A 17,479-nucleotide genomic window follows, 5' to 3' on the forward strand; every position below is an offset into this window, starting at 1 on the left:
GAGCGCAATCCAGGCACCCCAGGAGGAACTGCACTACAACTTCCCTTTTGCTGAGATGGAGGATGAGGACTTAGTGAGAGAGTGTCAAGAACTGTCTGCCCAGTATGTTACACTGGAAAAGAACGACCTTGACCAGGTGGATGCAAGGAAGCACTGTCTGCAACCCGTTCTCTTGTCCCTGGGGGAATGTCACAGTGAAACACTCAGTGACCGGCCTGAGCTGTGTTACAACTGGCCATTTGCAGGCTTGGAGGATATAGAAACCATCCCAGAGTGCCAGCGAGACATTGAGGAAGAAGTTGCCACTATCACCCGACCACCACTTCAGCAACAGAGCCTCCAAGGGAATCCTTCAGGTGAGCACCAACCAGTCCTGGCTATTGAGCCATTTACAGTGTTGTGTTTGGGGGAGGCTACTGAAAATGAGAAGGAAGTGGGGTCTGTCATCCAAACACCCCAGGAGAAGATGCACTATGCCTTCCTATTGGCAGAGGTGGAAGAGGAGATCTCTGCGAGGGCAGCAGTAGGTGGCAATGTCCCAACTATAAGCATGGCTAGTGCAGACAGGGTCTCACTTCAGGCTGATCAGCATATTCGGCTGAGGGAGGCCTATTGTGAAGCTATGTTCATGGCTGCCCCAGTTATTTTATCAGAAAAGGATGTTCAGGAAGGGCCCAGTGTATCTCCAGCAATTGTATCTCTCCCAGAAGATTATGGAGGTCTGTTCTCATTCAGTGAACTTGATGGTAAGGAGCTGCAGTCTGAATGCCAGAATCTCCCCTGTGACTCAGAGAAAATCCAGGTATCAGACCTGGTGAAAATAGCATCAGCTCAGGAACTGGAAGGGAACATGTTGCTCTACTCTAGGGCACCTGAATGTGTTTTGGACTGGCATTGTGTGCAAGGTGAAATGACTGACTCTAACCAGGACAATGGTGGTCAGCCAGTACATGTAGCAGTGAATGGAGAAGGTAATGCCACTGTCCCGGTGAACCTACATCCATGTTCCAGTACAACGATGGTCGAGTTGGTGGATACACACAAGGAAGCTGAGCAGATTGTACTCCAGGCCAAAGCATACAAGACTCAGAGTAGGATCCCACAAGTTACCCAGCTAGCCAGGCTGGAGGAAGCATTTACCCAGGATAGCACAGAAGAAACTTCTGGCATGAAGGAATCCCCATTGTGCCCTGACAATTACCATACCCGTGGTTCATGTTTGGGGGAGGGAAGCCACTGTCCTGATGCACCAGAGGTGATGGAAGTGGGGTTCCCAGGGAATACATGGTTGGGGAGGGAGAGTGAGGGCCCCAGAGATCAGATTTTGTTTATGGAGGAAAATTGTGACTATTTGAAATGTGAGGTTACCCAGTTGGGTGCAGGGGAATTATTAAGCCCCCAGGTGCAGTTATTGGACTTACTGAATTATACTGTTGCACATGCTGTTACCCCAACCCAGCGGCTGTCTACAAAGGGGACTTTGATTAATGTATTTGGATGGGACACCGGGGGGAAATACAAGAACTATGGACTGCTGATCACGTTTCCACCGGACCCTGGTAAGACTGTATTGATTTATGTACTGTGGGCCACGCACCCACCAGACCGGGGAAAGAAATTCCCACACAAGCCTCATGACAATTACCACAGACTTTGGACCTGGGACGTTGGTGGGCTCCGTACAAACTGTAAAATGCTATTCACAAAAACCACCAGACCCACAAGAGAAACTTGCCAGTCATTATTATGACGGGGCACAGACTGTCTGATGTAGGAGAGCATCACTGCGCTCAGCAAGCTTCAGCTACTTAGGACACAGGGCGAGAAAGTAGGGGAAGGTAATGTGACGACATGTGATGACACAGCTGGCGCGTCGTGTCGCTCAGTGGTAAAAGACACGTGGTTACTTTCCTAGCCCTGGTCCTACACATGGACTTCATCAATTGCCAATATGTTATTAGTTATATGTTAGGCAATATTGTATTATATTGTATGATGTTATTGTTACAAGGGTACAGTTATGTTTTCAATGTATATATATGAATGTAATGGTTATTGTGTTATAGTTTGTAAAATAATGTTTTCCCAAAATGACTGATCAGATAACCTGTGTGTTTGCTGTTGTGTAGATACAGCCAGTCTCAGATGTCAGGCCATACACCCCCCTCATTCTTCTCCACACAATGGATTCCAGGCCACACAATCAGATTAAGTAAGGTTACTTTAGTTAACATCTATTGTGGCCTAGGGGACATGCCTGGGCATGTGAAACTGTTCTGGGGGTGTCGCCTTATTGTAGAAAAGACAAAGGTTTGATAATAGCAAACAGGGGACGTGAGAGAGATCTGGAACAGAAGGTCAGACAGTGGCAGGAGACTGACTAAGGAGTAATGTTCTGTCAGGAGCTCCAGGAGGGATTGTTGTGTAGAATTGGATCACAGAAGTGTGCTGAGCTGTTTATAACCCATTCTGTTCAATAAACCACTGTTGGATTTTCATCTACCACCATGACTGAGTGATTTTGAACCCAATATCCTCACACTGCCTTAGAGCACAGCGATCACAGAATAATATTCTGGCAGTACATACCGAGTCTGGCGAGGTTACGCATGCCCCGGATACCATAAATGGGGTGTTCCAGGATTATTATACTAAACTCTATAATTTAAACTCAGCTAACTCGGGTCCTGGGCCCCCGGATGTTTTAATATCAGAATTCTTGCATAGGGCCAACCTCCCTCGGCTGTCTGAATTCGCCTCTTTGGAGTTGAATAAGGATATAACCAACGAGGAAATTGCTGCCGTTCTGAAGAACTTCAAATCCTCTAAAGCTCCAGGCCCTGATGGCTTCTTGGCTTCATATTATAAGAAATTTGCCTCCATTTTGGTCCCCCATCTTCGAGTATTGTTTAATGCTGTACTGCATGGCGCCCCATTCCCAAGCACTATGCTGGAGGCCAGGGTGATAGTTATCCATAAAGAGGGCAGGGACCCTCGAAATTGCGCTAATTAACTGCCGATATCCCTATTGAATTTGGACATTAAACTCTATGCCAAAATTTTAGCTACTTGTCTCAACGATGTGCTCCTGGATCTGATACACTATGACCAGGTGGGATTCATCCCTGGATGTCAGGCCAGGGACAACACTAGGAGAGCAATTGATCTTATACAATTGTTGAACTGCAGACAATCTCCGCCGCATTTCATGGCCTTTGTTATTTCAGACTCTGCAGGCGTTTGGGATATCGGCTGAAGTTTTAACAGTAGTCTCTGCCCTCTACTCCTCCCCTATAGTTAAGGTTCTCACTGATGGAATATTATCCCCTCCCTTCCAATGGCACGAGACAGGGGTGTCCTCTCTCCCCCCTGGTATTTGCCATGGTCATAGAACCCCTGGCCGCTATGATAAGAAACTCTGACAGAATTCGGGGAGTGAAGGTGGGCTCGCAGGAGTTTAAGATTTCGCTCTTTGCAGATGATGTACTGTTGTCTCTTACTCAGCCGCAGTCTTCTCTCCCCGCCTTGTATCAGATTATAGAGGAATATGGCTCCCTGTCGGGCTTTAAAATCAATTTTATTAAATCTGAAGCTATGTTATTACATGTCCCTGGAGATCTCAAACGCTCCCCACAGTCCTCCTATGACCTTCGTTGGCAGGCCAATAAGATTAAGTATCTAGGTGTTTATATTACTTCCCATTATAGCTCTCTGTACTCGAAAAACTTCCCGCGACTGCTCACTAAGATTAAATCTGACCTGGCTAAATGGAGGTCCCATATCATATCCTGGCTGGGTAGGATTATTGCCCTCAAAATGACAGTTATGCCACAACTTCTCTACCTCTTTCAAACTTTACCTGTGAGGGTTCCGGAGAGGGTTCTTAGGTATGCCCAGACCTCATTTGTGAAGTTTGTTTGGAACGATAAACCCCCACGGATAGCTTTTACTGTGCTCCGGCTCCCTTGTTCTGAGGGGGGGCGGGGATTCCCCGACGTTAAACGTTATTACCTGGCTAGCCATTTGAGTCAAATGGTGGCTTCCTTTGTGCCCCGAGGCTCTATTGCCTGGGTAGATCTAGCAGCCCTTTCACTGGGGCTTCGTTCATTGGCTTCGCTGTGGGGTCTGGGCAAACCATATCAGCTCACTCTAACGAACTCTTCTCCTTCTCTTAAATTCCATCTTTCTACCTGGCATAAATCTCTCACGAAATATAATTTGTCTTCCTCCTACTCCCCCCTCACCCCCCTCTGGGACAACCCTGCCTTTCCCGCTGGGGTTTCACCTTATCGCTTCACATCCTGGTTTAGCGCTGGGGTTCATGTGGTACATGATCTTTCTCTCCAAGACCACTGGATGTCGATAGACGATATTAAATGTAAGTTTTCCTCTCTATCCCCTCCCTTCTTTGAATACTTTCAGATCCCCCATTTCCTTCTCTCCCTGCCTCAAGCTGACGTACTGCAGGACCTTACCTCTTTTAAATCCCTATGTACCAAAAAACCTATGTGTAGAGGGATAATCTCGCTGATCTATCCTATGTTGGTTGGAGTTTCCTAGGGATCACAGACTCGCCATGAGCGGGAGTGGGAGAGGGACCTGGCCCCCCCCCCCCCCCACCAGACGATTCCTGTTGGGAGGAGGTACGGGAGGGCATTGCTAAAAGTTCTATCTCTACCCGGCTCAAGGAGACATCCTATAAACTATATTATCGGTGGTATTACACCACGGACAAATTGTCTAGGATGTTCCCTTCTGTTACCCCTGTTTGTTGGCGAGGATGCGGTCAGAGGGGAACTCTTTTCCATATTTGGTGGACCTGTCCACATATAGTTTGTTTCTGGAATAGGGTACTCGATATACTGAAATCCTATCTGGTTTGGTGCTCGTACTGGACCCATGGGTATTTTTATTGGCTCGGTCGTTTCCAGCTCTTGACCCTCTTTTGAATAATTTGTTTTCCCATATACTTGTGGCTGCTAAATACTTAATTGCTGAAAAAATTGGAAGACCTCCGCTGCTCCTACTATCCCTGCTCTGAATAATTATATTTGGTTCGTTGCTAATATGAAGAAGATCACTTATTATCTGCATGACTGTCCCCATAAATTTGAACTCGTCTGGGGCCCCTAGTTGCTTATGATGTCTCCCCCACAGTGATGTTCGAAATATTCCTTTGTTCATGTTTTCTGAATTCCTAGCCATGCTGTACCTGGACCCTCCCTCCGGACGCCGTTCTGCCCTCTTTAGTCTTTTCTTGTCATTGACCAATGACTGGCCCATCTGCCTTTATTTATATTGTTATGTATATGCACTATATATTGTTACATTTGATGTACTTTCCTCCTCATGGCCTAGATCGGCCCTGTTCTTTTCTTTTGTATCTGACATTTTCTCCTTTCTCCCCGCTCCCCCCTTTTCCTTTCTCTCTGCCCCTCTTTGTCTCTTTCTCCCTTGTATATGGTCCCCTCTTGAGGGACATCTTTGTTTGTATGTTACCTGAAATTTATTTATTTTTTTAAACTCCACAGAGACTGGTTTTCACCTTTTATTGTACATTTGAATCTGTTTTGTATACCTTTTTGTCTCTCCTGGTACAAATAAAGAGTTTAAAAATAGTTGTTTTATGTTAAAATGCCTTTGAATTTATAACACATATGGTAGTATTACTGTACACATTACTGGTATCATCAGTTTAGCGCCCTCAGATCTCCATAAGTAGATAAAGACAACCTTTCTGTCAAACTTGACAGGTGGTAACACCCCTTTCTCCTAGGCTCCACCCCCTTTAATATTAAATGATAGTGTTTTATATCGCTTTAATATAAAATTTTATATTAAATTTTATATAAATTTATAGTGTTCGATATTAAACCGTATTAAAAATTGTCACGTAACACCAGTCACAGAGTGTCACGCAACACCAGTCGCAGAATGTCACGCAACGCAGCGCGTCAAATCAGGCGGATGAAAGATGCATATTACACAGTGTTAAAACCAGGTAGTTTTAGCGGCATTGATAAATATTATGGGGCGGTTAAAAATAAATTTAAAAGATCCGACGTAAGAAAGTGGTTACAAGAACAAGACGCATACACGCTGCACAAGCCAGCAAGAAAAAACTATAAAAAGGAACATGATTTGTGTATCGGGTATAAATCAACAGTGGCAATGCGATTTGGTCTCGCTGATAGATTTGTCAAAATACAACGATGGCGTTAAAACTGTCTCCTGCATACACTCAAAATCATAAAAGATGTATTTCTTTGTGATTATCGGCGTGTTATCGGTTCGTACGATCTTGCATGTCACGTACAACAGCGTGTTGTTCAGATCGTAGTAGTGTTCACCGCTGGCTGCTATATAAAATTTAAGCGGAGCTGTGTCGGATAACGCCGCTAAAGGTTGAACTTCGACGTATAGACTTTTCTCTATGCTAGTTTGTGTCGGGGGCACGTCAAAAAGATCCAGCTCTGTTTTTGCACATTCAACGGATTCGTGGTGTATGAAAGACATGTTTAAAAAATATCACCAACGGCACTCTTCGGCTTTCTCTTCTTCTTTGAGTTGCGTCGTCTCTGTTTTTTATTTAAAAAGGGTATGTCCCAAGGCGGAAGCGTTATCATACGCTTCCGTTTTCTTTTAGACACGCCTTTTCTTGTATATATTAGTCCTGAACCATCTTGCTTTGCTTGGTTCGCCTCGTGTATCTTATTCACAACGGCCGTTGTGGCTTGCCCGATAACATCTTTCGCTATATTACGAACCGCTGTCTTCATATGCGGTTTAGCCAACTCTAAACCTCTCCGGAAAAGAGGAACAGCTTTTCTGAAAAGACTTCGAAAAATACCGCCTAAACCGCAGCCGTACATGTATGCGCTGCCGTGAAAACCTGGTAATCCATTACCGGCTTGAGATTTATAATATTGCGCATAGAGGCCCGGGTCGCCATAATTTTTAACAGCGACCATTCTGCTTAGTTAATAAAATTCAGTTTTGCGGCGTCTGAAGTGTAGCTTCACGATCGCTTTCCCAAACTTAAATGCCATGTTCTCGTTTTGGTCGTTCTTTATCTCTATGGCTATCGTGTCAAAATGTGTTTTGCACAATGGTACGTAATCGGGTTTCTCGTATCGTATTGTGACAACCTCATTGTTATAACCCTTCATTTCAACAGTGCGAAGTAGCGGTACATAACTATCCCCGACCCGCTGGTGTTCGATAATGTCTGTGTACACGTACATCGTATATTGGCCGCCTTTGATGTCGGCGCATGGTTTAGAAATATTAGTTTTAGGCTGTAAACCCAGTATCCATGTCAGCTTAGAACCGGCATGGATTTGATACAACAGTTTACTGTCACATGTTACAACGCGTGCAAATGGATCATACGTTAGTCTTAATCCAACGTCCAGTTTCAGTTGTACAATTTCAGCGTTGATTACGTTCAGTAACGCCTCGATTGTTTCATAAAAACCGGGTTTAATGCACAAACTCGCGACTCTCGCCACCGGCTGTTCCGCCGTTCCATCCCATGATAATTGCAGTCTACAATCTTGTAAATCCAATGTATTCCACGTATGCGGGTATTGTATCTCAGTAAGTGCCACTTCCCATTCGCCATTTAAGTCTATCGGTTTAGCCAACTTTGTCGTATAGTTAGAAAACTTATTTTGCGGGAAGGTAACAGCCGATGCGTTGCTGGGTAAGGTTATGTAGAACGACTTGTCATCCATCGCACGTCTTGTTTAGATACTGATGATCTTTATATGTCTTTTATCACCGATGCTGCGACCCAACTGTTAAATTTTGCGGGGTACCCGCGCCACTTGACTAACGCGTATTTACGGCCTCTGACCGTCTTATTTTTTAAAATCTTTTCCACTTTGTAAACTCTGTTATAGTTTTTTGGTATGCTTTGAAGCTCTTCGGGGTAAAAACTACCTGTTATAACTTCACCATACAGATCTGCCAACTTATAAAGCGGTTTAATCCCTTTAGTGTTCACACTATGTACAACAAAAATCTCCTCAGAAAAGCTCTGTTCGTAACCTTTCTGAAATATGTCCTTATATTTAGAAATACGGACGTGGTCACCGATTCCTAAACAAACTGGGGCTTTCTTACTTCTAAATTAATCACCGTAGGTCGTTTTGAAGACACTCAATGCGTTAGAGTCATTCACATCGTTTGGAGCGCACTTAATCGTTCTATGGTATGTGTTATTATAGCTGCGTATGAAGTCTTGTAAAACATCTATATATCTGTAGGTATTCTTTGCCGTGAAATAGCGCCACATGCGTGTTTTTAAAGTCCTATTGAAGCGCTCTATAACAGCCGTTTTCACATCGTTATTGGTCGTGAAATGATTTATACCGTATTTTTCTAACACCTTTTTTAGGTTTCTGTTTAGAAACTCTTTACCATTATTGGTTTGTAGCTTCATCGGCACATCACCGCGCTGGAATATTTTTTCAAAAGCATTAGCGACCGTTGCTGCATTCTTAGCGGTCAGACTTTCACCCCACACCCTCTTACTGAATATATCGATGATTGTTAATATGTATTTAACGCCATCGTTGTATTTTGACAAATCTATCAGCGAGACCAAATCGCATTGCCACTGTTGATTTATACCAGATACACAAATCATGTTCCTTTTATAGTTTTTTCTTGCTGGCTTGTGCAGCGTGTATGCGTCTTGTTCTTGTAACCACTTTCTTACGTCGGATCTTTTAAATTTATTTTTAACCGCCCCATAATATTTATCAATGCCGCTAAAACTACCTGGTTTTAACACTGTGTAATATGCATCTTTCATCCGCCTGATTTGACGCGCTGCGTTGCATGACATTCTGCGACTGGTGTTGCGTGACACTCTGTGACTGGTGTTACGTGACAATTTTTAATACGGTTTAATATCGAACACTATAAATTTATATAAAATTTAATATAAAATTTTATATTAAAGCAATATAAAACACTATCATTTAATATTAAAGGGGGTGGAGCCTAGGAGAAAGGGGTGTTACCACCTGTCAAGTTTGACAGAAAGGTTGTCTTTATCTACTTCCATACGCTCTATCTTAGCTCCCATAGCGCAAGACTTGTCATTTTTCCTTTTATATATATATATCTACAGGTTGAGTATTCCATATCCAAAAATGTAACTCTGGACCCTTATAATACACATTATTGGTTAGCAAAATTTTAGTTGCCACCATTCTCATATCGTGTGGTATGCACGTATATAAATTGCACACGTCCACCGCACACAAAATGCAGTCTTCACACACATCAGGAAGGTTGGCAAGAGAAACCAAAAGGCTGTTTCACCATTTGGTGTATTTCAAAAGAGTGGAGCGTTTAGATGCATTAGCCCCTCGTGGTTTGAAAATAAAAAGGGTGTCATAAGAGATACAAATAAACATATGGTGAAGTCCTCCACCATATGTTTATTTGTATCTCTTATGACACCCTTTTTATTTTTCTTTAAAGATTTATTTATACCCCTGAGGAAGTCCTACCAAAAGGACGAAACGCGTAGGGTTTTAATCTAATAAAGTGATTAGGACACCGGGTATACATTGGCAAGTCCCCACCACTGAGCTCACATCCTGGGGTGGTTGGTGGCACTTATGTTTACACCTACTTTATGTAACCTGGTTATTTTCTTGAATACACCTTGTATGTAATGTTGAAAGTATACTTTATATTTTATGTTGGATGTTACCAATAAGCATCATAATTTTACTAATCAAAGGTTTTATATTTTGGGTGTCTACACTTTTCTGGTGAGAGGTTATTTTCTAGGGGAAATACCTGGTTAAGTACAACAGAGCATTGGATCCTAAAGAGATCAGGAAACTTATTCTGGGTTGGAATTCTCACTTGAGTCCAATAGAAACACGGTGAAAAAACCCAGATTTATCAATCTTCAAACTTTTATACGGACAATTGGTTGTGATATTTTAGCGCCTTCTGGGTTATTTTTTTTGTCTACATTGTTTCCGTTCCCGCTAACAGGGGATCTACTGTGAGGTGCTGCTCTTGTGAACGCGTGAGAAGGGTACATTTTATTTATATATATATATATATATATATATATATATATGTGCAAGGGAGGGTAGGGGTAATAGCAACTCACAGTGTCTACACATTAAAGGATATATATGTGAAGAAACGATAAAATACGTATACCTCAAGTGACCTCCCTTTTCTAAGATAAGCACCTTCTCTTATCTAAAAATATTTTTATATACTTTTATAGTTCCAGTTATGTTTTCTATGTTTTAATTGGTTTAAACTCATGTTTTAACTTCAATCCTTTTTTATTTTTTATTTTTTCTTGACTTTTTATACCACCCCTAAAAATACACATTTTTCTTATTGTTATTATATGTTTTTTAATAATAAATACCCCCCTGTTTTTTAAAAAGAAAAATACGTATTTTATCGTTTCTTCACATATATATCCTTTAATGTGTAGACACTGTGAGTCGCTATTACCCCTACCCTCCCTTGCACATTTTTAACTAACAGGCAGCTTATCACTGCCTATCTATTGGGGTCAGCTGACACCTTTTATTCGTAAAGGAGTGACTACACCTCTGGTTAATACATTTTATGTATACACTTTTAATTTTATAACCGGTCTATACACCTATACTTGTGGCGCCATACTCTCACCACGCCATATATATATATATATATACACTGCTCAAAAAAATAAAGGGAACACTAAAATAACACATCCTAGATCTGAATGAATGAAATATTCTTATTAAATACTTTGTTCTTTACATAGTTGAATGTGCTGACAACAAAATCGCACAAAAATTATCAATGGAAATCAAATTTATTAACCCATGGAGGTCTGGATTTGGAGTCACACTCAAAATTAAAGTGGAAAAACACACTACAGGCTGATCCAACTTTGATGTAATGTCCTTAAAACAAGTCAAAATGAGGCTGAGTAGTGTGTGTGGCCTCCACATGCCTGTGTGACCTTCCTACAACGCCTGGGCATGCTCCTGATGAGGTGGCGGATGGTCTCTGAGGGATCTCCTCCCAGACCTGGACTAAAGCATCCGCCAACTCCTGGACAGTCTGTGGTGCAACGTGGCATTGGTGGATGGAGCGAGACATGATGTCCCAGATGTGCTCAATTGGATTCAGGTCTGGGGAACGGGCGGGCCAGTCCATAGCATCAATGCCTTCGTCTTGCAGGAACTGCTGACACACTCCAGCCACATGAGGTCTAGCATTGTCTTGCATTAGGAGGAACCCAGTGCCAACCGCACCAGCATATGGTCTCACAAGGGGTCTGAGGATCTCATCTCGGTACTTAATGGCAGTCAGGCTACCTCTGGCGAGCACATGGAGGACTGTGCGGCCCCCCAAAGAAATGCCACCCCACACCATTACTGACCCACTGCCAAACCGGTCATGCTGGAGGATGTTGCAGGCAGCAGAACGTTCTCCTTGGCGTCTCCAGACTCTGTCATGTCTGTCACACGTGCTCAGTGAGAACCTGCTTTCATCTGTGAAGAGCACAGGGCGCAAGTGGCGAATTTGCCAATCTTGGTGTTCTCTGGCAAATGCCAAACGTCCTGCACGGTGTTGGGCTGTAAGCACAACCCCCACCTGTGGACGTCGGGCCCTCATATCACCCTCATGGAGTCTGTTTGTGATCGTTTGAGTAGACACATGCACAGTTGTGGCTTACTGGAGGTCATTTTGCAGGGCTCTGGCAGTGCTCCTCCTGTTCCTCCTTGCACAAAGGCGGAGGTAGCGGTCCTGCTGCTGGGTTGTTGCCCTCCTACGGCCTCCTCCACGTCTCATGATGTACTGGCCTGTCTCCTGGTAGCGCCTCCATGCTCTGGACACTACGCTGACAGACACAGCAAACCTTCTTGCTACAGCTCGCATTGATGTGCCATCCTGGATGAGCTGCACTACTTGAGCCACTTGCGTGGGTTGTAGACTCCGTCTCATGCTACCACTAGAGTGATAGCACCGCCAGCTTTCAAAAGTGACCAAAACATCAGCCAGAAAGCATAGGAGCTGAGAAGTGGTCTGTGGTCACCACCTGCAGAACAACTCCTTTATCGGGGGTGTCTTGCTAATTGCCTATAATTTCCACCTGTTGTCTATTCCATTTGCACAACAGCATGTGAAATTGATTGTCAATCAGTGTTGATTCCTAAGTGGACAGTTTGATTTCACAGAGGTGTGATTGACTTGGAGTTACATTGTGTTGTTAAAGTGTTCCCTTTATTTTTTTGAGCAGTGTGTGTTTTTATATATATATATATATATATATATATATACACACACACACACACACACACACACACACACACACACACACAGTATATATATGTGAAAATAGTGAAAAAAGTGCTAACCGTGATAATTCAATATAAAAACACACTCATGACAGTCAGAGGTGGATTTATACCTCATGGGGCCCTAGGCAAAATACTGGGTTGGGACCCTCCTCCCTGAAAAATCTATATTTTTGCTGCTGATTGCAGGTGGCATTGGTAAAGTACCTTGGCGTGTGCACAGTCTACAGATAAATGCTTAAAAGCATGAACATCAGCATTGCATACAAATCTGAATCAGGCTCTATATTTTTTGGAAGTAGGTTTAATACCTGTGTCATATATAGAGTAAACTGACTGCCCACATACAGTGGATGAAACCATTTTGTGTGTCCAAACATTTTTTTATCCTATCAAAAAACATCAAAGGGACTTAGAGAGTGTGGACAGGTCCATGTGATGTCATGATATCACACAATAGTCATGTAATGCTCCTCTGGGAACGTTTTAGGCAGCCAGGATATTGTTATGGGGCCCCTTGGGGCCTGCTGGGCCCTAGGCAGGTCCCTAGATTGCCTTGTGGAAAATCCTCCTCTGATGACAGTATAAATATTAGTGATGAGCGGGTTCGGTTCACCCATTTTACATGGTTCCGAGGCAGATTCGAATCTTCCCGCCTTGCTCGGTTAACCCGAGCGTGCCCGAACGTCATCATCCCGCTGTCGGATTCTCGCGAGATTCGGATTCTATATAAGGAGCCGCGCGTCGCCGCCATTTTTCACTCGTGCATTGGAAATGATAGTGAGAGGACGTGGCTGGCGTCCTCTCAGTTTTATTCAGGTGGCTGCAAATATCTGTGCTCACTGCTTTATTGTGGGGACTGAGGACCAGCAGTATTATATAGGAGGAGTACAGTGCAGAGTTTTGCTGACCAGTGACCACCAGTATTATACGTTCTCTGCCTGAAAAACGCTCCATATCTGTGCTCAGTGTGCTGCATATATCTGTGCTCACACTCCTTTATTGTGGGGACTGGGGACCAGCAGTATTATATAGGAGGAGTACAGTGCAGAGTTTTGCTGACCAGTGACCACCAGTATTATACGTTCTCTGCCTGAAAAACGCTCCATATCTGTGCTCAGTGTGCTGCATATATCTGTGCTCACACTGCTTTATTGTGGGGACTGGGGACCAGCAGTATTATATAGGAGGAGTACAGTGCAGAGTTTTGCTGACCAGTGACCACCAGTATTATACAGTCTCTGCCTGAAAAACGCTCCATATCTGTGCTCAGTGTGCTGCATATATCTGTGCTCACACTGCTTTATTGTGGGGACTGGGGACCAGCAGTATTATATAGGAGGAGTACAGTGCAGAGTTTTGCTGACCAGTGACCACCAGTATTATACGTTCTCTGCCTGAAAAACGCTCCATATCTGTGCTCAGTGTGCTGCATATATCTGTGCTCACACTGCTTTATTGTGGGGACTGGGGACCAGCAGTATTATATAGGAGGAGTACAGTGCAGAGTTTTGCTGACCAGTGACCACCAGTATTATACGTTCTCTGCCTGAAAAACGCTCCATATCTGTGCTCAGTGTGCTGCATATATCTGTGCTCACACTGCTTTATTGTGGGGACTGGGGACCAGCAGTATTATATAGGAGAAGTACAGTGCAGAGTTTTGCTGACCAGTGACCACCAGTATTATACGTTCTCTGCCTGAAAAACGCTCCATATCTGTGCTCAGTGTGCTGCATATATCTGTGCTCACACTGCTTTATTGTGGGGACTGGGGACCAGCAGTATTATATAGGAGGAGTACAGTGCAGAGTTTTGCTGATCAGTGACCACCAGTATTATACGTTCTCTGCCTGAAAAACGCTCCATATCTGTGCTGCATTGTAGTATATAGTAGGAGTACAGTGCATAATTTTGCTGACCACCAGTATATAATATATAGCAGTATGGTACAGTAGGCCACTGCTCTACCTACCTCTGTGTCGTCAAGTATACTATCCATCCATACCTGTGGTGCATTTCAGTTTTGCACAGTTTGCTGACCACCAATATATAATATATAGCAGTACGGTACAGAAGGCCACTGCTCTACCTAACTCTGTGTCGTCAAGTATACTATCCATCCATACCTGTGGTGCATTTCAGTTTTGCACAGTTTGCTGACCACCAGTATATAATATACAGCAGTACGGTACAGTAGGCCACTGCTCTACCTACCTCTGTGTCGTCAAGTATACTATCCATCCATACCTGTGGTGCATTTCAGTTGTGCGCAGTATATATAGTAGTAGGCCATTGCTATTGATACTGGCATATAATTCCACACATTAAAAAATGGAGAACAAAAATGTGGAGGGTAAAATAGGGAAAGATCAAGATCCACTTCCACCTCGTGCTGAAGCTGCTGCCACTAGTCATGGCCGAGACAATGAAATGCCATCAACGTCGTCTGCCAAGGCCGATGCCCAATGTCATAGTAGAGAGCATGTAAAATCCAAAAAACAAAAGTTCAGTAAAATGACCCAAAAATCAAAATTAAAAGCGTCTGAGGAGAAGCGTAAACTTGCCAATATGCCATTTACGACATGGAGTGGTAAGGAACGGCTGAGGCCCTGGCCTATGTTCATGGCTAGGGGTTCAGCTTCACATGAGGATGGAAGCACTCATCCTCTCGCTAGAAAACTGCAGTGCCACTCCTAGATGGGCCAGGTGTTTGTGTCGGCCACTTGGGTCGCTTAGCTTAGTCACACAGCTACCTCATTGCGCCTCTTTTTTACTTTGCATCATGTGCTGTTTGGGGACTATTTTTTTGAAGTGTTATCCTGTCTGACACTGCAGTGCCACTCCTAGATGGGCCAGGTGTTTGTGTCGTCCACTTGGGTCGCTTAGCTTAGTCACACAGCTACCCCATTGCGCCTCTTTTTTTCTTTGCTTCATGTGCTGTTTGGGGACTATTTTTTGGAAGTGCCATCCTGTCTGACACTGCAGTGCCACTCCTAGATGGGCCAGGTTTTTGTGTCGGCCACTTGGGTCGCTTAGCTTAGTCACACAGCTACCTCATTGCGCCTCTTTTTTTCTTTGCTTCATGTGCTGTTTGGGGACTATTTTTTTGAAGTGCCATCCTGTCTGACACTGCAGTGCCACTCCTAGATGGGCCAGGTGTTTGTGTCGGCCACTAGGGTCGCTTAGCTTAGTCACACAGCTACCTCATTGCGCCTCTTTTTTTCTTTGCATCATGTGCTGTTTGGGGACTATTTTTTTGAAGTGCCATCCTGTCTGACACTGTAGTGCCACTCCTAGATGAGCCAGGTGTTTGTGTCGGCCACATGGGTCGCTTAGCTTAGTCATCCAGCGACCTCGGTGCAAATTTTAGGACTAAAAATAATATTGTGAGGTGTTCAGAATAGACTGGAAATGAGTGGAAATTATGGTTATTGAGGTTAATAATACTATGGGATCAAAATGACCCCCAAATTCTATGATTTAAGCTGTTTTTGAGGGTTTTTTGTAAAAAAACACCCGAATCCAAAATACACCCGAATCCGACAAAAAATTTTCAAGGAGGTTTTGCCAAAACGCGTCCGAATCCAAAACACGCCCGCGGAACCGAATCCAAAACCAAAACACAAAACCCGAAAAATGTCCGGTGCACATCACTAATAAATATATACAAATATGTATCATTAAATTACATTAAATATTTTTGCACCCCAAACAGAGTGGCAGCAAAAGTTTTCTGATGACTTATATTTCCGTAAGTCCAAAGTTAAATGTTCAAAAGTAGTAAAACTTCTGCGCCTTCGGTGCTTTTTTTAAAGTAAAACTGTGCTTTAGTCAGTATGAATCCGTACATATAGCTATGCATACCAGACATACAAAGAATAAGAGCCCATACTTAGGTCTTTCTTGGGAATCCTTCCTCTATCCCTGGTTACTGTGTGGACGTACTCGTCAGGTGCATTATTACACACAATGGAAGAGGAGCGATATATCAGTACCACGTACTTCCACTTTGGATAAAGAGACTTGTGCAAATCACACAAAAAAGAATAAAGTGGCAAGTGCAAATAGACCCAAAGTGCATCCTTATAATTCAAATGGCAAAATAGGTTTGCCTATTTACTATAAGCACCCAAGGAGTGATACTGTAAGGTTAAAAAGTATGACAACTCACTCTTTATATATAAATAAGGTATGTATATCTGTATGGGACAGGTTATAATCTATAAAGATGTCATAAATAAACTTATGCATATTTTATTTTACACTTTCATGTTTGTATTTGTTTTTGTCTTATTGCAAGGTTGTTATGGTGACAATGGAAGATCTTTTCCTGGTAAAAGATGAAACATCTCCAAAACCCGCCGCAACATTTCCAGCTGAAAGTTGATCTTGGAATGGAACAGTAACACAAAATATGTTGACAAAGTAAAATAAAATCGTTTCTACTTGAAGCAATCTCTAGCTCTCCATTTGTTATGGTACCTTGGGGTATATTTACTAAAGTGTGGGTTTATAGAAAAGGAGATGTTGTCCATTGCAACCAATCAGATTCTAGCTATTATCTTCTAGGTGTTAAATTAATTATAAGTAGAATGTGATTAGTTGCTATGGGCAACATCTCTCCTTCTATAAATCCGCACTTTAGTAAATATACCCCTAAATGTCCCAGCATGTACTGTCTGCCAGCCACAGGTTACTTGTGCTATAAACCTTGTTTACAATGCCATTTTTTGTTGTTGCTTTGGCTTAACCTCTCCAAATCCAGTTTAGCAACTAGAACAGATGTGTGTATACTATTTAGTAATGGTATGTTCATTTTAGAGAGAACATTGATTATTCTTAGTAACACTCATCACTCAATCAAACCCAGTGGACAGATATAGCCGTGAGAAAGTCTTGATGTTCAAAATGTGGATATTCCAGGTCAAAGGCCTTACGCTGAAGCAGGGCCGGTGCTAGGGTGTTCGGCGCCCCCCTGCAAACTATAAATTTGCGCCCTCCCATACTTTACAAAGGGACAGCGCACATAATACTCCCTGTAGTAGTGCCGCATACACACGTAACGCCCCCTGCAGTAGTGATGCTTACACACGTAACGCCCCCTGTAACAGTGATGCTTACGCACG

At 43.1% G+C, this 17,479-nt stretch overlaps 1 long non-coding RNA gene across 1 annotated transcript in view; it reads left to right on the plus strand.

Moving 5' to 3' along the window:
- The window catches only part of LOC134947528 (uncharacterized), a 158,206-nt gene extending 141,402 nt beyond the window's left edge, over window positions 1–16,804 (plus strand). Inside the window, exon 4 of the long non-coding RNA XR_010182599.1 lies at window positions 16,654–16,804. This is a non-coding gene — a long non-coding RNA (uncharacterized LOC134947528). The remainder of the gene's footprint in view (window positions 1–16,653) is intronic.
- The last annotated feature ends 675 nt before the right edge of the window (window positions 16,805–17,479 follow it).

Source organism: Pseudophryne corroboree, chromosome 8 (assembly GCF_028390025.1).
Source record: "Pseudophryne corroboree isolate aPseCor3 chromosome 8, aPseCor3.hap2, whole genome shotgun sequence".
Classification (NCBI taxonomy): Eukaryota; Metazoa; Chordata; class Amphibia; order Anura; family Myobatrachidae; genus Pseudophryne; species Pseudophryne corroboree.